The 22,457-nt window shown below is 43.5% G+C and overlaps 2 long non-coding RNA genes across 2 annotated transcripts; both read left to right on the top strand.

Moving 5' to 3' along the window:
• The first annotated feature begins 707 nt into the window (after positions 1–707).
• Positions 708–16,591, top strand: LOC143810151 (uncharacterized). The gene is made up of 3 exons (XR_013222675.1): positions 708–846; positions 13,084–13,137; positions 16,559–16,591. It is a non-coding gene; the product is annotated as an uncharacterized LOC143810151 (long non-coding RNA).
• Positions 16,592–17,507: 916 nt separating this feature from the next.
• On the top strand, positions 17,508–21,916 carry LOC143810150 (uncharacterized). Its single transcript, XR_013222674.1, has 2 exons — positions 17,508–17,629; positions 21,855–21,916. It is a non-coding gene; the product is annotated as an uncharacterized LOC143810150 (long non-coding RNA).
• Positions 21,917–22,457: the final 541 nt, after the last annotated feature.

Here is a 22,457-nt window from a genome sequence, read left to right as displayed (position 1 = left end):
AATGTAAGTGTAAAAGATAAAAAAGAACCGCCGTCCACAACCACAGAACATTCCACAGAACATTCTGAAGATTTCTCTGGTTATACCACATTGGAGAATATAGTTCTAGGTCTTAACACAATTCTTACTATCTCAGGCAAATCTGAAAACATGACTATAAACCAGTAAGAATGTAATATAAAGTTAGATTCAGTGGTGAACTGGTAATAGAAGCAGACCAGGCAGCCGCTGTAAGGCCTGGTGCTAGTGCCACCACTGCGCACCCTCATTCCTCAATGCCGATACATTTGAAAGCAATGATGGAAGAGGAGCCGTTCGCTGACACTCCCTCCTCCATCATTCTCTCTGTGCGTCTGACGTCCCAGCGCAGCGGGCGCGATGAAGTCACTACGTTACACCTGTTGTGCCGACCAGCACCAAAGATCAGACCACATGCTGCAGAGACCTGAACAGTGGGGGAACAAGAACATGTATTTTTCTTTTAAAAATTAATGAGTATATTGTGGAGGCCATCATAATATTTGGAGGGCCACTTAGGAAACAATCATAATTAGAGGGCTACTTGGTGGGCCATCATGCTACTTGAAGGACCTCAAAAATCCCCACTAGTGACCACAATAATCATCTGTCTGTGGATGAATCCATCGCCATGAGAAATATCTTTGGATTTCTGTATGTGATGCTTTATATCTTTAATAGTGAGGAGGAAGAAGAGGAGGACAGAGAGGAGGAAGAAGAGGAGGACATACAGGAGGAAGAAGAGGAGGACAGTGAGGAGGAAGATCAGGAGGACAGAGAGGAGGAAGATCAGGAAGGAAACCCACCAGACACTGATGATATGAGTGTGTAAATGGAGAGATATAATGAGATGATTATACACAGACACTAACGATGATACATTATAGAGAGGATATAAAGTATGGCGGCCCATGTACCCGGCTGTAGATATAATATCTTCTGCCAGTTCTACCATGGAGCCACCGTCCTCTCTGTACTCCCCTGAGACATACACACGTGGTCAAAATTGTTGGTACCCCCCGTTTAGTGACAGAAAAACCCACAATAGTCACAGAAATAAGTTCAATCTGACAAAAGTAATAAAAAATATAAAATCTACAGTATGACAATGAACAAACGAAAGTCGGATATTGCTTTTCAACCATGCTTCCACAGAATTAAAAAATAAAATAAAACTCATGAAATAGGCCTGGACAGAAATGACGGTACCCAATATTTTGTTGCACAACCTTTTGAGGCAATCACTGCAATCAAACGATTCCTGTAACTGTCAATGAGACTTCTGCACCTCTCGACAGGTATTTTGGCCCACACCTCAAGAGCAAACTGCTCCAGTTGTCTTGTGTTTGAAGGGTGCCTTTTCCAGACGACATGTTTCAGCTCTTTCCAAAGATGCTCAAATCCAATGTTTTCCTCTTAGCCATTCTTGGATGTTTTTAGCTGTGTGTTTTGGTCATTATCCTGTTGCAAGACCTATGACCTGCGACTGAGACCGAGATATCTGACACTGAGCAGCACATTTAGAGATACAGGATTATATCAGCAAATTGATGAGTGGGAACAAGACTGGTGACAAATTCCCTTTAAATCCATGTATTTATATGATTGATGTGTCTTACGTCCTCTCTGTACTCCCTCGGGAAATATATACCGTGTATACTCGAGTATAAGCTGATATTTTCAGCCCCTCTCGGCTTATACTCAAGTTATTGTCCCAGAGGGTGGAAGGGGTAGCGACGGCTTTCACATCATACTCACCTGCTCCTGGCGCGTTCCCTGCATCTCCAGTCATCTCCGTGTGCCGGCAGCTCTACCTGTATTTAGCGGTCATGTGGTACCACTCATTAAAGTAATGAATATGGACGCGACTCCACTCCCATGGGCGGTACCAGTGACTGCTGAACACCAGAACAAGCTGCCGGTGACCATCTGTCAGTGAGAAGCAGGGACTGGGCCGAGAGCAGGTGAGTATAACAGGGGAGGGTGAGCATTGCAATATTCACCTGTCCCCGTTCCACCGCCGGGTGCTGCTCCGTCTTCCGCATCCTCTGACTGTGACGTTCAGGTCAGGGGGCGCGATGACGTGTTTAGTGTGCGCGCCACCCTCTGTCTGAACAGTCAGTGCAGAGAGCAGGAAGACGGAGCGGTGCCCGGCGATGGATCGGGGACAGGTGAATATCGCAAGTGCAGGGGGCCTGAGTGACGAGAGGTGAGTATGCCATTTTTTTTTAATCGCAGCATCAGCATATGGGGCATATTACTCTATGGAACATCTTATGGGGCCATATTCAACCTTTATGCCGCATTATATGGGGCACGTGTTTCTATGGAGCATCTTATGGAGCCATAATCAACCTTTATGCCGCATTATATGGGGCAAATGTTTCTATGGAGCATTTTATGGGGCCATAATCAACCTTTATGCCGCATTATATGGGGCACGAGTTTTCATGGAGCATCTTATGGAGCCATAATCAACCTTTATGCAGCATTCTATGAGGTAGATGTTTGCTATGATCTGGTGACCTAGGAGCCGCATGAGAGACTTTCTCAGGAGTAAGTGGTATCTGTACTGACCGCGAACCCTAAACTGACACTGCAACTAGAAGTAGCCGTGGGGTGTGCCTGACCCGTCCTAGACACCTCAACACAGCCGGAGGACTAAATACCCCTATAGGTGGAAATGGGAATTCTATCTTGCCTCAGAGCAGAGCCCCCAAAGGATAGGCAGCCCCCCACAAATATTGACTGTGAGTATAAGAGGAAAGACACACGCAGGCAGAAAAACAGAATTGAGCAAAAGAGGCACTTCTAGCTAAATAGAAAAGGATAGGACAGAATTCTAAGCGGTCAGTATTAAAATCCTAAAAATATCCACAGCAGAAAATACAAATATACTACATCTAACTAAAGACATAGCAAGTATATCTGCAACTCCTGAGAATCCAGCATGACTGAAAAATCCAAACAAAGTCTAAGCTGGACAAAACACAAATGAATTGCACTGAATTACAAGCACACTGCATGTGTGCACAGAGACAAAAGACCAGACACTTATCTTAGCTGAATTGGCAGCAGAGCATGAGGAACCAGAGAGAGAAGCAATCCCTCCAAGAACAATGGACAACTGGCACTGACTAATGAATCCAGCAGCCCTAAATACCCCAGTCAGGCCTGCAATCAGCAAGGACACCTGAGCAGGATTGCAAGCCAGGGACAACTGCAATACCACCAACAACCACCGAAGGGAACCCAAGAACAGAATTCACAACAGTACCCCCCCTTGAGGAGGGGGCACTGAACCCTCACCAGAGCCCCCAGGCCGATCAGGACGAGCCAGATGAAAGGCACGGACCAAATCAGTAGCATGGACATCAGAGGCAAAAACCCAAGAATTATCCTCCTGGCCATAACCCTTTCATTTGACAAGGTACTGAAGCCTCCGCCTCGGAAGGCGAGAATCCAAAATCTTCTCGACCACATACTCCAACTCCCCATCAACCAACACAGGAGCAGGAGGATCAACAGAGGGAACAATGGGCACCACATATTTCCACAATAAAGATCTATGGAAAACATTATGGATGGCAAAAGAGGCTGGAAGGGCCAAACGAAAAGACACCGGATTGATGACCTCAGAAATCCTATAAGGACCAATAAACCGAGGCTTAAACTTAGGGGAAGAAACCTTCATAGGAACATGACGGGAAGACAACCAGACCAAATCCCCAACCCGAAGCCGGGAACCAACACACCGACGATGGTTAGCAAAACGCTGAGCCTCCTCCTGAGACAACACCAAATTGTCCACCACATGAGCCCAAATCTGTTGCAACCTGTCAACCACAGAATCCACACCAGGACAAACAGAAGGCTCAACCTGCCCCGAAGAAAAACGAGGAAGAAAACCAAAATTACAAAAGAAGGGCGAAACCAAGGTAGCAGAACTAGCCCAATTATTAAGGGCGAACTCGGCCAATGGCAAGAAAGCCACCCAATCATCCTGATCAGCAGACACAAAGCATCTCAAATAAGTTTCCAAAGTCTGATTAGTTCGCTCGGTCTGGCCATTTGTCTGCGGATGAAATGCAGAAGAAAAAGACAAATCAATGCCCAGCCTAGCACAAAAGGCCCGCCAAAACCTAGAAACAAACTGGGAACCTCTGTCGGACACAATATTCTCCGGAATACCATGCAAACGAACCACATGCTGGAAAAACAACGGAACCAAATCAGAAGAGGAAGGCAATTTAGGCAAAGGCACCAAATGAACCATATTAGAGAACCGGTCACAAACCACCCAGATAACCGACATCCTCTGGGAAACCGGAAGATCTGAAATAAAATCCATAGAAATATGCGTCCAGGGCCTCTCAGGGACCGGCAAAGGCAAAAGCAACCCGCTAGCACGGGAACAACAAGGCTTGGCCCGCGCACAAGTCCCACAGGACTGCACAAAAGAACGCACATCACGCGACAAAGAAGGCCACCAAAAGGCCCTACCAACCAAATCTCTGGTACCAAAAATACCAGGATGGCCAGCCAACACAGAACAATGAACCTCAGAAATCACTCTACTAGTCCATCTGTCAGGAACAAACAGTTTGCCCACTGGACAGCGGTCAGGTTTGTCAGCCTGAAATTCCTGCAGAACCCGTCGCAAATCAGGAGAAATGGCAGAAAGGACCACCCCTTCCTTCAGAATGTCGACCGGTTCCAGTACCTCAGGAGAATCAGGCAAAAAACTCTTAGAGAGGGCATCAGCCTTAATATTCTTAGAACCCGGAAGATACGAGACCACGAAATCAAAACGGGAGAAAAACAAGGACCATCGAGCCTGTCTAGGATTCAGCCGTTTGGCAGACTCGAGGTAAATCAGATTTTTATAATCGGTCAAGACCACAATACGGTGCTTGGCTCCCTCAAGCCAATGTCGCCATTCCTCAAACACCCACTTCATAGCCAACAACTCCCGATTGCCGACATCATAATTGCATTCAGTAGGCGAAAACTTACCGGAAAAGAAGGCACACGGTTTCATCAAGGAAACAACAGGATCCCTCTGGGACAAAACGGCCCCTGCGCCAATCTCAGAAGCGTCAACCTCAACCTGAAACGGAAGAGAAACATCCGGCTGACGCAACACCGGGGCAGAAGTAAATCGGCGTTTAAGCTCCTGAAAGGCAGAGACAGCCACAGAGGACCAATTCGTTACATCAGCGCCTTTCTTCGTCAAATCGGTCAGGGGTTTAACCACACTGGAGAAGTTAGCAATGAAACGGCGATAAAAATTAGCAAAGCCCAAAAATTTCTGAAGGCTCTTCACGGATGTGGGCTGAATCCAATCATGAATGGCTTGAACCTTAACCGGATCCATCTCTATAGATGAGGGAGAAAAAATGAAGCCCAAAAAAGAAACCTTCTGCACTCCAAAGAGACACTTAGACCCCTTCACAAACAAAGCATTATCACGAAGGATCTGAAATACCATCCTGACCTGTTTCACATGAGACTCCCAATCATCGGAAAAAATTAAGATGTCATCCAAATATACAATCATGAATTTATCAAGATAATTCCGGAAAATATCATGCATGATGGACTGAAAAACAGATGGAGCATTAGAGAGTCCGAATGGCATCACAAGGTATTCAAAATGGCCTTCGGGCGTATTAAACGCAGTTTTCCATTCATCACCCTGCTTAATACGAACAAGATTATATGCCCCCGAAGGTCAATCTTAGTAAACCAACTAGCCCCCTTAATCCTGACAAACAAATCGGAAAGCAAAGGCAAAGGGTATTGAAACTTGACCATGATCTTATTCAAGAGGCGATAATCAATACATGGTCTCAAGGAGCCATCCTTCTTAGCAACAAAAAAAAATCCCGCTCCCAACGGTGAAGAAGATGGCCGAATATGCCCCTTCTCCAAAGACTCCTTAACATAACTCCGCATGGCGGTATGTTCCGGCACAAACAGGTTGAAAAGTCGGCCCTTGGGAAACTTACAACCTGGAATCAAGTCAATAGCACAATCACAGTCCCTATGCTGTGGAAGGGAACTGGACTTGGGCTCATCGAATACATCCTGAAAATCAGACAAAAACTCTGGAACCTCAGAAGAGGTGGAAGAGGAGATTGACATCAAAGGAACGTCACCATGAACCCCCTGACAACCCCAACTAGTCACAGACATAGACTTCCAATCCAACACAGGATTATGTATCTGCAACCATGGAAAACCCAGCACAATAGCATCATGCAAATTATGCAACACCAGAAAACGACAATCTTCCTGATGGGTTGGCGCCATGTGCATGATCACCTGTGTCCAAAACTGGGGTTTATTTTTAGCCAAAGGTGTAGCATCAATGCCCCTTAAAGGAATAGGGTTCTGCAAAGACTGCAAGGGGAAACCACAATACCTGGCAAATTCAAAGTCCATTAGATTCAAAGCGGCGCCTGAATCCACAAACGCCATGACAGAAAATGACGACAATGAGCAGATCAATGTCACAGATAACAGAAATTTAGGTTGTACAGTACTGATGGTAACTGAACTAGCGATTCTCTTTGTACGCTTAGGGCAGACTGAAATGACATGAGAAGCATCGCCACAATAAAAGCACAACCTATTCTGACGTCTGAATCCTTGTTGTTCCGTTCTAGACAGAATCCTATCACACTGCATAGGCTCAGGCATCTGCTCTGAGGACAACGCCACAGTGCGCACAGTTCTGCGCTCCCGCAAGCGCCGATCAATCTGAATGGCCAGAGACATAGAATCACTCAGACCAACAGGCGTGGGAAACCCCACCATAACATCTTTAACAGATTCAGAAAGACCCTTTCTGAAAATTGCAGCCAAAGCTTCATCATTCCATTTAGTCAGCACAGACCATTTTCTAAATTTCTGACAATACAATTCTGCCGCTTCTTGACCCTGAGACAGGGCCAACAAGGTCTTTTCCGCTTGATCCACAGAATTTGGTTCATCATATAATAATCCTAGAGCCTGAAAAAAGGCGTCTACATTAAGCAAGGCCGGATTCCCAGATTCCAGTGAAAATGCCCAATCCTGAGGGTCGCCACGCAACAGGAAAATGACAATTTTAACCTGCTGAATGGGATCACCAGAGGAACGAGGTTTCAGAGCAAAAAACAGTTTACAGTTGTTTTTAAAACTCAAAAATTTGGACCTGTCCCCAAAAAACAAATCAGGAGTAGGAAACCTAGGCTCTAAAAGCAGAGTCTGAACACTATAATCCGAAATACCCTGTACCCTAGCAGCAAGCTGGTCTACACGAGAAACTAATCCCTGAACATCCATGCTAGAATAAGTCTCCTCAGTCACCCAGAGGAAAAGAGAGAAGGAAAGAAAAATCAGGCTACAGAAAAAAAAATGGCTCAACACCTTTCTTCCCTTCTTCTGAGATGCATTTAACTCATTGTTGGCCAGTTGTACTGTTATGATCCGGTGACCTAGGAGCCGCATGAGAGACTTTCTCAGGAGTAAGTGGTATCAGTACTGACCGCGAACCCTAAACTGACACCGCAACTAGAAGTAGCCGTGGGGTGTGCCTGACCCGTCCTAGACACCTCGACACAGCCGGAGGACTAAATACCCCTATAGGTGGAAATGGGAATTATATCTTGCCTCAGAGCAGAGCCCCCAAAGGATAGGCAGCCCCCCATAAATATTGACTGTGAGTATAAGAGGAAAGACACACGCAGGCAGAAAAACAGAATTTAGCAAAAGAGGCACTTCTAGCTAAATAGAAAAGGATAGGACAGAATTCTAAGCGGTCAGTATTAAAATCCTAAAAATATCCACAGCAGAAAATACAAATATACTACATCTAACTAAAGACATAGCAAGTATATCTGCAACTCCTGGGAATCCAGCATGACTGAAAAATCCAAACAAAGTCTAAGCTGGACAAAACACAAATGAATTGCACTGAATTACAAGCACACTGCATGTGTGCACAGAGACAAAAGACCAGACACTTATCTTAGCTGAATTGGCAGCAGAGCATGAGGAACCAGAGAGAGAAGCAATCCCTCCAAGAACAATGGACAACTGGCACTGACTAATGAATCCAGCAGCCCTAAATACCCCAGTCAGGCCTGCAATCAGCAAGGACACCTGAGCAGGATTGCAAGCCAGGGACAGCTGCAATACCACCAACAACCACCGGAGGGAACCCAAGAACAGAATTCACAACAGATGTTTCTATGGAGCATCTTATGGGGCCATAATCAACCTTTATGCAGCATTGTATGGGGTAGATGTTTCTATGGAGCATCTTATGGGGCCATAATCAACCTTTATGCAGCATTGTATGGGGTAGATGTTTCTATGGAGCATCTTATGGGGCCATAATCAACCTTTATGCAGCATTGTATGGGGTAGATGTTTCTATGGAGCATCTTATGGGGCCATAATCAACCTTTGTGCAGCATTATATGGGACAAATGTTTCTATGGAGCATCTTATGGGGCCATTATAAACTGCATGGAGCATTATATGGGGCGTATTTTGTATGGAGTATCTTATGAGGCCCATCATAAACTTTATCGAGCATTATATGGTGCATATTTTGTATGGAGCATCTTATGGGGTCCATCATGAACTGTGTGGAGCATTATATGGGGTGTATTTTGTATGGAGCATCTTATGGGGCCCATCATAAACTTTATGGAGCATTATATGGGGTGTATTTTGTATGGAGCATCTTATGGGGTCCATCATTAACTGTATGGAGCATTATATGGGGCTCCTGATTCAATATGGATATTCAAAAACACTTAACCTACTGATGTCTCAATTAATTTTACTTTTATTGGTATCTATTTTTATTTTTGAAATTTACCAGTAGCTGCTGCATTCCCCACCCATTTCCCACTGCGCTGATGTCAGCTGCCAGCCTCCGATTGGCTGGCAGCCTTTAACTATTGCCGTGCGGGCCCACACGGCAATAGAGTTTAACTGAACCTATGTCTTGGACGCAGGTTCAGTTACTGCACTGGCAGAAGCCTGCCGCTGGGGCCCGATGAGCGGATGAGAGGGGGGCCCGATGTGGGCCCCCTCTGTTCATCGGGCCCCATAGGCCAGTCAGGGCAATAATCCCCTGATTGTGGAACTACCTACTTATGATTGGTCAACCTCATTTAGGGGAAGAAGTGCGTGACCCCAGAGACAAATCTGGCATTTTTTATCCACTCACTATATACTACCCGTGGCAAAAATTATAGAATCACCGGCCTTGGAGGATGTTCATTCAGTTGTTTAATTTTGTAGGAAAAAAAGCAGATCACAGACATGGCACAAAACTAAAGTCAATTCAGATGGCAACTTTCTGACTTTAAGAAACAGTAAAAGAAATCAAGAACAAAAATGTGGTAGTCAGTAATGGTTACTTTTTTTAACCAAGCATAGGGGAAATATTATGGAATCACTCAATTCTGAGGAAAAAAAATATGGAATCATGAAAAACAAACGAAAAAACACTCCGAAACATCACTAGTATTTTGTTGCACCTTCTCTGGCTTTTATAACAGCTTGCAGGCTTGCAGTCTCTGAGGCATGGACTTAATGAGCGTCACACAGGACTCTTCATCAATCTGACTCCAACTTTCTCTGATTGCTGTTGCCAGATCAGCTTTGCAGGTTGGAGCCTTGTCATGGACCATTTTCTTCAACTTCCACCAAAGATTTTCAATTGGATTGAGATCCATACAATTTGCAGGCCATGACATTGACGTTATGTGTCTTTTTTCAAGGAATGTTTTCACAGTTTTTGCTCTATGGCAGGTTGCATTATCATCTTGAAAACTGATTTCATCATCCCCAAGCATCCTTTCAATTGATGAGAAAAGAAAAGTGTCCAAAATATCTACATAAACTTGTGCATTTATTGAAGATGTAATGACAGCCATCTCCCCAGTGCCTTTACCTGACATGCAGCCCTATATCATCAATGACTGTGGAAATTTGCATGTTCTCTTCAGGCAGTCATCTTTATAAATCTCATTGGAACTGCGCCAAACAAAAGTTCCAGCATCATCACCTTGCCCAATGCAGATTCGTGATTCATCACTGAATATGACTTTCATCCAGTTATCCTAAGTCTACGATTGCTTTTCCTTAGCACATTGTAACCCTGTTTTTTTTCTGTTTAGGTGTTAATGATGGCTTTCTTTTAGCTTTTCTGCATGTAAATCCCATTTCCTTTAGGCGGTTTCTTACAGTTCGGTCACAAACGTTGACTCCAGTTTCCAACCATTCGTTCCTCATTTGTTTTATTGTGCATTTCCAGTTTTGGAGACATATTGCTTTAAATTTTCGATCTTGACGCTTTGATGTCTTCCTTGGTCTACCAGTATGTTTGCCTTTAACAACCTTCCCATGTCATTTGTATTTGGTCCAGATTTTAGACACAGCTGACTGTGAACCACCAACATCTTTTGCTACATTGCGTAATGATTTACCCTCTTATAAGAGTTTGATAATCCTCTCCTTTGTTTCAATTGACATATCTCGTGTTGGAGAAATGATTCATGTCAGTCCACTTTGTGCAACAGCTCTCCAAGGTGTGATCACTCCTTTTTAGATGCAGACTAACGAGCAGATCTAATTTGATGCAGGTGTTATTTTTGGATATGAAAATTTACAGGGCGATTCCATAATTTTTTCCTCAGAATTGAATGATTCCATAATTTTTCCCCTATGGCTTGATTTAAAAATGTAACCATTACTGACTGCCACATTTTTTGTTCTTGATTTATTTTAGTGTTTCTTATAGCCAGAAAGTTACCATTTGAAATGACTTTAGTTTTGTGCCATGTCTATGATCTGCTTTTTTTCTACAAAATTAAACAACTGAATGAATATCCTCCAAGGCCGGAGATTCCATAATTTTTGCCAGGGGTTGTATTACATGTGCCCGGTGTTATAAATCTACTGTATAGTATTTTATGTGCCTGGCATTATAGATCCACCCTTTATATTACATGTGCCAGGTGTTATAGTTCCACTGAATAGAATTATACAATATGTGTCTGGCATTATATATATACTCTATATATTGTGGTACATCAGCTCACTTTGCTGCACATAGAGGTAGATACAGGAATGCTGTCTCTTTAAATCTTCCACTGGTTTATTAAAGATACTGCATAAACCAGTGCAGTGTTAGCAAAACAAAGACGATGTTTCTGTCCTAACGAGAAAACCAAAACATAACGTATGGCACAGTCCATGTTGCTGCGGGGATCCGCCTGCTCAGGAATAGACAGCAAAAGTTCAGCTTTCCTTAGCATGAAAACACAGCAGTGGAGCTTGTATCTCCAGGACCACTCAACACTGAATGAGCCAGAAGGCTGAGTATTTATCCTCTGTACCCCACCCACTCTACAGATATTCACTCACCCTAGCTCTAAACATGGCCAATTAACCCCTCTCAGCACTTAGTGTGCTGGAGCGTTTTCCTAGGTTCATATCACTGAAGCTAATAACCGCAGTGATACATATCTCTCCTCCAGTACTTTACTACCAGTGACTTTGTCAAAATATATATAGAGTATTATATGTGCCTGGCATTATAGATCCACTCTATATATTACATGTGCCTGGCATTATAGATCCACTCTATATATTACATGTGCCTGGCATTATAGATTCACTCTATATATTACATGTGCCTGGCATTATAGATCCACTCTATATATTACATGTGCCTGGCATTATAGATCCACTCTATATATTACATGTGCCCTCCATTATAGATCCACTCTATATATTACATGTGCCCTCCATTATAGATCCACTCTATATATTACATGTGCCCGGCATTAGAGATTCACTCTATATATTACATGTGCCTGGCATTATAGATCCACTCTATATATTACATGTGCCCTCCATTATAGATCCACTCTATATATTACATGTGCCCGGCATTAGAGATTCACTCTATATATTACATGTGCCCGGCATTATAGATTCACTCTATATATTATATGTGCCCGGCATTATAGATCCACTCTATATATTACATGTGCCCGGCATTATAGATCCACTCTATATATTACATGTGCCTGGCATTATAGATCCACGCTATATATTATATGTTCCCGGCATTAGAGATTCACTCTATATATTACATGTGCCCGGCATTATAGATCCACTCTGTATATTACATGTGCCCGGCATTATAAATTCACTCTATATATTACATGTGCCCGGCATTATAGATCCACTCTATATATTACATGTGCCTGGCATTATAGATCCACGCTATATATTATATGTTCCCGGCATTATAGATTCACTCTATATATTACATGTGCCCGGCGTTATAGTTCCTTTTATAATATTATATATAATTAATACATCGTGTATAGATTTCTATATGTGTAGGAGACCGACAAGAAAACTATATAATATTATATCGCTATTAATATTATACCAGTAGTATAAATAATATAATGTCACATAAATGTCTCCTCTGTTTCTTCAACAGATTCAGGCGTAATGTCATCAATGCCGTCCCAGCATTCAAGTATTTATCTAGAATCTCCCATATTCCTCTGTTCTTACGATATGAGTCTTGTATATAAAGAGCAGCAGGAATAATCCTGGTGATACTTCTTATAGATGATATAAAGTTGTGGCCAAAAGTTTTGAGGCTGACACAAATTTTGGTTTCACACAGTTTGGTGCTTCAGAGTTTAAGATCTTTTAGCCGGATGTTTCTATCATTACTGAAGTACAATTATCAGCATTTCACAAGTTTTTAAACTTTTTTTTAGTTAAAAAATGGCTGTCATTCTACAGGATTTGGCCCAGAAACTGATATCCAGCTGCCAGGGTTAAGGGCAGTCTTGAAAAATAAGGGTCAACACTATAAATATTAAGTCTTCTGACTAATATATTTAAAAACACTGAAGAAGAAAACTTTGTGAGAACCAAAATTTGTGTCAGTCTCAAAACTTTTGTCACAAACTCAATTATAGAAATTTGTGAATCAATCATTGTAACTGGAGCTTTATTTTACAGACCAGACAGATTTCCAACCTGAGTCTCCTCGCTGCCAGATCTGGACACCATAATGTAAGTGTAAAAAACTTAAAAGAACCGCCGTCCACAAGCACAGAACATTTCACAGAACATTCAGAACATTCTGAAGATTTCTCTGGTTATACCACATTGGAGAATATAGTTCTAGGTCTTAACACAATTCTTACTATCTCAGGCAAACCTGAAAACATGGCTATAAGCCAGTAATAATGTAATATAAAGTTATATTCAGTGGTGCACCGGTAATAGAAGCAGACCAGGCAGCCGCTGTAAGGCCTGGTGCTAGTGCCACCACTGCGCACCCTCATTCCTCAATGCCGATACATTTGAAAGCAATGATGGAAGAGGAGCCGTTCGCTGACACTCCCTCCTCCATCATTCTCTCTGTGCCTCTGACGTCTCAGCGCAGCGGGTGCGATGAAGTCACTACGTTACACCTGTTGTGCCGACCAAAGATCAGACCACATGCTGCAGAGACCTGAGCAGTGGGGGAACAAGGAGAGGTGAGTATTTTTGTTTTATAAATTATTGAGTATATTGTGGAGGCCATCATACTATTTGGAGGGCCACTTAGGAAACAATCATAATAATTGGAGGGCTACTTGTTGAGCCATCATGCTACTTAGAGGACCTCTTGGGGTCCATTATATTATTTGCAGGACTGTGTGGGCCAGTTATACTATTTGGAATGCTGTGTGGGGCAGTTATATTGTGTGTAGGGCTGTGTGAGGGGCAGTTATATTGTGTGTAGGGCTGTGTGTGGTGCAGTTATACTGTGTGTAGGGCTGTGTGAGGGGCAGTTATACTGTGTGTAGGGCTGTGTGGGGCAGTTATACTGTGTGTAGGGCTGTGTGTGGGGCAGTTATATTGTGTGTAGGGCTGTGTGAGGGGCAGTTATACTGTGTGTAGGGCTGTGTGGGGCAGTTATACTGTGTGTAGGGCTGTGTGTGGGGCAGTTATATTGTGTGTAGGGCTGTGTGAGGGGCAGTTATACTGTGTGTAGGGCTGTGTGAGGGGCAGTTATACTGTGTGTAGGGCTGTGTGGGTTTGCCATTATACTGTTTGGAGGGCTAGTGGGGGACATTATACAGTGAGGAGTGATAGTGTAGGCCATTGTAAAGTGCATGAGCCATTATACAATGTGGATGTTGTAGGGACCAACATACTGTATGGAGGGCTGTGTCAGGGCCATCATACTGTGTGTGGGGGACTATGGGCACCATTACACTATATTATATACTATATTATACTTTGCAGAAGTGGTCTGGTACTGTAGGGTCATCATATTGAGCATGTAGAGGGTACTGAAGAAGAATTCCCTTTGAGTATATCTTACTGTGTTTAGGAGCAGATTTGTTGGAATCATACTGTAAGGGGTATCCTAATGTGTGGCTACACTTAGGGGCTTCAGTAGGGGCAAAATTACTTTATACGGATTGCAAAGTTGCGAGATATTTGCTTCTGTGACCCCACTGAATATTATTAATTTTTTGGGGGGAGGGGGTGGGCTGTGGCAATTTGGACCTCTGCTATGGGGCTCCATGATTTCTATTCTATGTACACCCCTGGTTATATATAATATACATCCTGTAGTGGGACAGCAAAGTCTTCTACCTCACTGCCTATAAGAACAGACTGAGCCTAATGGTAAACCAATCCTGAGAGGAGCACAGTTGTTCTGTGGATATAAATACGAGGGGCCACCAACACCAGCATCTATTTCAGCTGGATGGAGCATCTGAAGACAGACATTCTGCTGAGATGTATTAAGACGCAGAGGGCCGCCATGTCCTTGCACTGCAATACACACTGCTGGCCAATCAGGGGGGCATGAAAGTCACTTGTGATGCTGCCTGTCGCCTGCACACCTAAGTCTGGAGCCGGCTGTAGAAAAAGATGCCACACAAGGTGGGAGCTGGAAAAGGTGAGTAGAAGTGCTTATTTGTTTTTATATTTGTTGTAGAAGAGAACACTATACCGTGCTGGGGATCACATATTACTGGAAGGGGACAGGAATGGTGGATTATACCAGGATGGTGAACATTATTACTGGAAGTGCCCCAGGACATTATACCAGGATGGGGGGGACATATTACTGGAAGGGGCCAAGGATGGTGGATATTACACCAGGATAGGGGACATATATTACTGGAAGGGTAACAGGATGAGGGACATTATACCATATTGGAGGACACATATTACTGGAAGGGGCCAAGGATGGTGGTCATTATACTAGGATGAGATACATATATTACTGGCAGAGTGCCAGGATGGAGGGCATTATACCAGGATGGGGGACACATATTACTGGAAGGGGCCAAGGATGGTGGATATTACATCAGGATAGGGGACATATATTACTGGAAGGGTAGCAGGATGAGGGACATTATACCATATTGGAGGACACACATTACTGGAAAGGGTCCAGGATAGGGGGTGTAATACAAGGAAGAGGGGCATATATTACTGGAGAGGGTCCGGGATGGGGGATGATATACCAGGAGGGGGCAAGGCTGTAGAACATTATACCTGAAAAGGGAAACATTACACCAGGAATGAGCCCAGGATGGAGCACATTATGATAGGAAAGGGAGACATTATATTAGGAAAGGACCTAAGGTGGAGAACGTTATACAAGGAAGGGACCCAGGATCGAGATAATATACCAGGAGGGCGAACATTATTACTTTAAAGGGCCCAGGATAGGGAACAATATGCCAGGAAAAGGCCCAGGATGGAGGGCATTATACCTGGATCGGGCTCAAGATGAAGGACATTATTACAGGAAGGTGCCAGGATGGAGGACAGTTTACCTGGAACGGGCCCTGGATGGTGGACATTATTAGAGGAAGGGGCTAGGGTCAAGGACATTATTACAGTATGGGGAACACTGTTACATGAGAATGTGAACACGTAAGTCTTCACAGGATCTAGAACTCTACAAGGGTCCATACATCTGACAAACATGCAGGTGGGGGGTTTGGGTACAAATTTTTCACTGGGACCAATCGGACTCTAGTTACGCCAATGAGCCCTAAACATATTAAATATGTTCACAATTGTAATAACCTCAAGAACTTATTCAACAGGCTATTTGGTGTTTTAAGTGAACTGTAAAAAATATGAACACAAAAACTAAAGAAAAAATAGTATTTTTTTCTATATTTGTGTTGCAAAGAAAAATTAATTAAATTATGTAGCAATTTCTATGTACCCTACAATAGAGGTAAAAAATATATAATTTGTCCGACATGAAACAAAGCTTCATACAGCCACGTAAATGAAAAAAATGATGGCTGGTCATTCCAGCTTTTCAGGCCCGGATTATCGGGTTAATGACAGTTTTACATCAGACATCCCCATTAGTGATCACAATAAACATCTCATCATGGATAACCTCAATGTCAGGAGAAATATCTGTATAAATCTATATATGCCATGTTATATCTTACAGTGAGGAAGAAGAACCAGATGAGGATGCTGCAGACGTCATGTATGTAGAGAGATTTAATGAGATAATTGTGTGGACATTCTATATTACTCGTTATAGAAATGTAATTATGGAGGCAGTGATATATACGGCACCTTGCTACTTTGTGTTCACATAAAATCCCAATAAACTATATTTAAGTTTGTGGGTGTAACGTAAACAAATGTGGAAAAGTTCACAGAGTATGGATACTTCCCTTATATACCACGGCCTCACTAATACCCGGCTGCAGAAATAGTAGGTTTTGGTGGTACAAGTCATGACACGTATCAGTGGTGAAGCATGAGAGGACCCAGGTGCATTTGTTCTGAGCACCAAAGTCTGTGGGGGCAAAAATGTCCCCTTCCCCCATCATGCACAAGTATTCTGAAGTCTCAGAGTTTTTGCTGGTATTGTAAAAAGAAGTTTTTAGTTTGCATAAAAAATGCTAAAGACGACAAGACAACCTCTTCCTGCCTTCTGGAGAAATAGTAGATGATACATAGTCGTGTCTTATACACGTGTCCCATCGTACTGACCATACAAGTGCTGCGTATACTTGTGGTAACTGACGAGGCCTCGCCCCGCACCACCCCAGGATCCACATAGGAATTATGACCCTTACTGGAGATTTCATAACAAGGGAAAGTATCCGAAAGTATCTTCACCACCTAGACTGGGCACTATAATGTAAGTGTATAGAATGAGGGACGGAATATATTATGTCACATCAAAAATCCCCACTAGTGACCACAATAATCATCTGTCTGTGGATTAATCCATCGCCACGAGAAATATCTCTGGATTTCTGTATGTGATGCTTTATATCTTTAATAGTGAGGAGGATGAAGAGGAGGACATACAGGAGGAAGAAAAGGAGGACAATGAGGAGGAAGAAGAGGAGGACAGAGAGGAGGAAGATCAGGAGGACAGGGAGGAGGAAGAAGAGGAGGACAATGAGGAGGAAGAAGAGGAGGACACAGAGGAGGAAGAAGAGGAGGACAGAGAGGAGGAAGATCAGGAGGGAAACCCACCAGACACTGAGGATATGAGTGTGTAAGTGGAGAGATATAATGAGATGATTATACACTGACACTATCGATGATACATTATAGAGAGGATATAAAGTATGGCGACACATGTACCTGGCTGTGGATATAATAACTTCTGCCAGTCCTACCATGGAGCCACCGTCCTCTCTGCACTCCCCTCTGACGTATATACTCAGCTGTATACAGACATATGCCGGAGTATGACAACTTTTGTGTAATGGATAATATAGCGGGCTGTGTTATTCTATATAGCATCTAATATTTGTAGGATCTAGGGAGGTTCAGCATCCAAAAAATCTTCAATTAAAAGTCCATTTTATAATAAATCCATGGGACATGCAAATCGCAATCTTAAAACCATTTTAAAATACAAGCAGATGCATTTAGCTTAATCTTATTCATTGCTCGGTTTATAGAGTGTCGATAGTGCTATCAACTTACTTTCAGATGTCATCTTCCCAGCCGGCCTGAACTGCAGTGACTTCAGGACTGTGGGAAAAAGTCAGTGATGAGGTCACCGCAGTTCAGGGTCAGTGTCTTCACAGCAGATCACAGTGAGAATTTTTCTCGGGGGCTGGTATTTTTAGGCTGGTAAGGGGTAAGGGTATGTTCACACGTTCCTGATTTCAATCCTTTTTTTTGAGGACTAAAACTGCAGCTCTTGGCAGAAAACGCAGGTGCGTTTTTGGTGCGTTTTTGATGCGGTTTTTGATGCGTTTTTTTATGCAGTTTTCTCTGCAGATTGTCTGTGTTTGACACAAATAAAGCTTTAACTGCAGTGGGGGAAAAAAAAAAAAGAAATGATGTCATTTCCTTGTCCAACCCTTTTCTTCTTCCATCCTCCATTTTGGGACTAAACACCAAAATGAGTGGACGTGTTTTGAATGACAGCGCTCCGTAGAGTGCTGAGCGTAGGCCAGATCACAGCCCGCGGATCCAGCTCTATCCAGCTATTTAAGTCTACGTTCACATTTGCGGTCTGCGCCGCAGCGTCGGGCGCCGCAGCGTCGCCGCATGCGTCATGCGCCCCTATATTTAACATGGGGGCGCATGGACATGCGTCGCACTTGCGTTTTGCGCCGCATGCGTCACTGCAGCGCACGCATCTGGGCGCAGAGGACGCAGCAAGTTGCATTTTTGCTGCGTCCAAAATCAATCAAAAAAAGGACGCATGCGGCGCAAAACGCAGCGTTGTGCATGCGTTTTGCTGCGTTTTTGTTTGCGTTGTGTGTTGCGGCGCCGACGCTGTGGTGCACAATGCAAATGTGAACATAGCCTAAGTGCCACGTATTTAAGTGCCACGTATTTCAGTGCCACGTATTTCAGTGCCACGTATTTAACTGCCACGTATTTCAGTGCCACGTATCACGTATTTATGTGCCACGTATCACGTATTTAAGTGCCACGTATTTCAGTGCCACGTATTTAAGTGCCACGTATCACGTATTTAAGTGCCACGTATTTCAGTGCCACGTATTTAACTGCCACGTATTTCAGTGCCACGTATCACGTATTTATGTGCTACGTATCACGTATTTAAGTGCCACGTATCACGTATTTCAGTGCCACGTATCACGTATTTAAGTGCCACGTATTTAAGTGCCACGTATCACGTATTTAAGTGCCACGTATCACGTATTTCAGTGCCACGTATCACGTATTTAAGTGCCACGTATTTAAGTGCCACGTATCACGTATTTAAGTGCCACGTATCACGTATTTCAGTGCCACGTATCACACATATATATAACGTATAACACACTGACAGGAGCCATAGTTCCTGTCGGTGTGTCACTGCGCATGCGCGAGCGAGTTTACCGGCGGTCATTGACCCCGGCACTCTCGCTTAACGGCAGTGCTGCGTGGGAAAGTTCAACGCAGCTGTACTGCCCTTAACCGAGATGCCGGAGCCATTGAACTCCGGAACAGTACGCGATACACTGCTAGGAGCTTCGCTCCTGGCAGTGTATCGCCGGAGAGCAGCCGATCGGCGTGGGACACTCGTTTTATGGATTCTGCGGACAGGGAGTATGAATTTGATTTTTTATTTTGGGATTTTATCTAGGGGATCGAGGGCTTCGCCTACCAGTGTGCTGTTGGTGAGTATATACTCTGTGTTATATGTTGTATGTACTGTGTGTCATGTATGTGTATTGTGTGTAGGTGTTTTGTGTAACTTTACAACTGTGCTAAGTCGCCGGACACAGGGACAACTCTCCCATCCTAATACCGGATGGGAGTAGTAGTCCCATACGGCGACTTAGCACAATGGTGGCACTAGCGTCGCATGGGGACACACACACACACACACACACACACATACCAAATCAATCAAACGGCCGACACGATCCCCATGCGACGGTATGCCTCCATGTCTCTCCGCCCAAGCACTTCCGCCCACGCACTTCCGGCCGCTTCCCCGCATTTCCTGCTGCAGCGGTTCTGCACCACAAACCGCAATAAAACCCGCAGATATATTTTTGATCTGCGGGTTTTACTGCGGGTTTGACCTCACAATGGAGGTCTATGGGTGCAGAACCGCTGCTGTTTTGGACAAAGAAGTGACATGCTCCTTCTTTTTTCCCGCAGCTATTCAGCGTGGCTTTTTTTTGGAAATTCAGGATCGTGTGCACAGTGGTTCCTGTTTTCCATAGGGTACATTGTACTGTACCCTGCATGGAAAAAAGCTGCGGAACCGCAGCGGCAAAACCGCTGCGGTTCCGCGGTAAAAAACGCACTGTGTGAACATGGCCTAAGGCTATTTTCACACATCAGGTTTTCAGTGTCAGGCTAAATCCGGCGAATGTTGGAAAAACTGGATCCGGCGCAGATTGTGAAAAACTATTGCGACGGATCAGTTTTTTTGACGGATCCAGCTAGCATATCTAGATTACTGGATAAAAAAAAAATTTGGAGCATGCTCAGTTTAAAACACTGGATCAGGCCGCCGGATCCGCCTTTTTCCGGATCTGGCACCTTCCGGCTCCCATAGGCTTCCATTCTAGCAAACAGCCGGATCCGGAGCTTCAGGCTTTTTCGCCGATGAGAAAAAACGTTGCAATGAACGTTTTTTCAAGAAACCGGAAGCGGCAGATTTGCCAATCTGGCGAAAACCGGACGAAACGCAATGTCATCCGGTGCAATCCGGCACTAATACAAGTCTATGAGAAAAAAAACCTGCTCCGGCTGCAACTTTCGCCTGATCCGGTTTTTTGAAAATTAGCCGGATTTAGCCTGACACTGAAAACCTGATGTGTGAAAGTAGCGTAAGAATACCAGTTTTGGCCGTAACTCGTAAGAAGAGGGCTAAGTGTAGGGCCAGGGTAATAAAGTGGTTATATATAAGAAAAATGGTGATAAAAGATAAAAAGTAAAAAACAAATTACAATGTGTAACATTTTTAAAGTTGTATGTGTTATTTAAAAAAGCAGATTTTTTTAAATTAAATTTCTTATTTCAACGAAAAACTAGAAATTCAAAGGGCAAAAAATTACATTCTTTTTGCTCAAAACAGAATACATGTGCTTGAGAGACATCAGGATCACTACTGGTCTGGTGGAAGAGACTTAGGGAGGGCTAACAATTAGTGAAGAGCGAATATACTCGTTACTCGAAATTTCCCGAGCACGCTCGGGGGTTCTCCGAGTATTTTTTAGTGCTCGGAGATTTAGTTTTTATTGCCGCAGCTGAATGATTTACATCTGTTAGCCAGCATAAGTACATGTGGGGGTTGCCTGGTTGCTAGGGAATCCCCACATGTAATCAAGCTGGCTAATAGCTGTAAATCATTCAGCTGCGGTGATGAAAACTAAATCTCCGAACACTAACAAATACTCGGAGGACCCCCGAGCGTGCTCGGGAAATTTCGAGTAACGAGTGTATTCGCTCATCACTACTAACAATTAATGAGTTAGAGGGCACAGAATACTGCCCGGCGCAGAGTGTTGGCACCAAACTGCACAAATGCTGCATATTCAATTGTTTTCTTTGGAGGAACATGGATATGGGCGATGGGTTATCTTACTAGTTACTAGAGCATGCCCAGCCAATATTTACCCGGTATCACTCATGTTCCGCTGGTCTCACAACATAAGGGATTTCTATGTAAAGAGTAGAAGGAATATTCCTGGTGATACATGTTATTGATAATGTGTTCTAGGCATTTCTGGATCAGCCATTGTGAGTGGACTTGTGACTTTTTGACCTTGTGACTTTTTCTTCTGTTATAGATCAGATACAAATAAAGTCACCATCATCTCAAAGTGGGCAAAGATGGACATGTTATTGTAAGTATAGAGAAAAGGATATACCTCCTCCAAAACCATAGAACCTTCCACAGAACCTTCCACAGAACCTTCCACAGAACATTCCACAGAACATTCCACAGAACCTTCCACAGAACATTCCACAGAACCTTCCACAGAACATTCCACAGAACATTCCATAGAATATTCCGAAGCTTTGTCTTTCTACAATACAGAGGATAATATCGGCCTGATTTAAGGGGTTACATCACATTTTACATCAGACATCCCAAGTAGTAATCCCAATAATGGGAAAAATCTAATCCAGTGGGTGCAGAGTAAAATTACTAATTAGACCATTTCATAAGCAACTCCACAACTATTCTATACAAAGGAGCAGAAAAAGATGGGTACACAATAGTCACAATCATGGTCTGATCATGAATGCATTTAACCCATCAGTGACCAGGCCAAATTCACTTCTTTCACATCTGACCAGTGTCACTTTATGTGGCAATAACTCTGGAATGTTTCTGGAATTTCCCAGTGATTTTGAGATTTTTTGTGACACATTATACTTTATGTTAA

The sequence above is a fragment of the Ranitomeya variabilis genome, chromosome 2, assembly GCF_051348905.1.
Source record: "Ranitomeya variabilis isolate aRanVar5 chromosome 2, aRanVar5.hap1, whole genome shotgun sequence".
Lineage (NCBI taxonomy): Eukaryota > Metazoa > Chordata > Amphibia > Anura > Dendrobatidae > Ranitomeya > Ranitomeya variabilis.
This window is presented reverse-complemented; position numbering and strand designations above follow the sequence as displayed.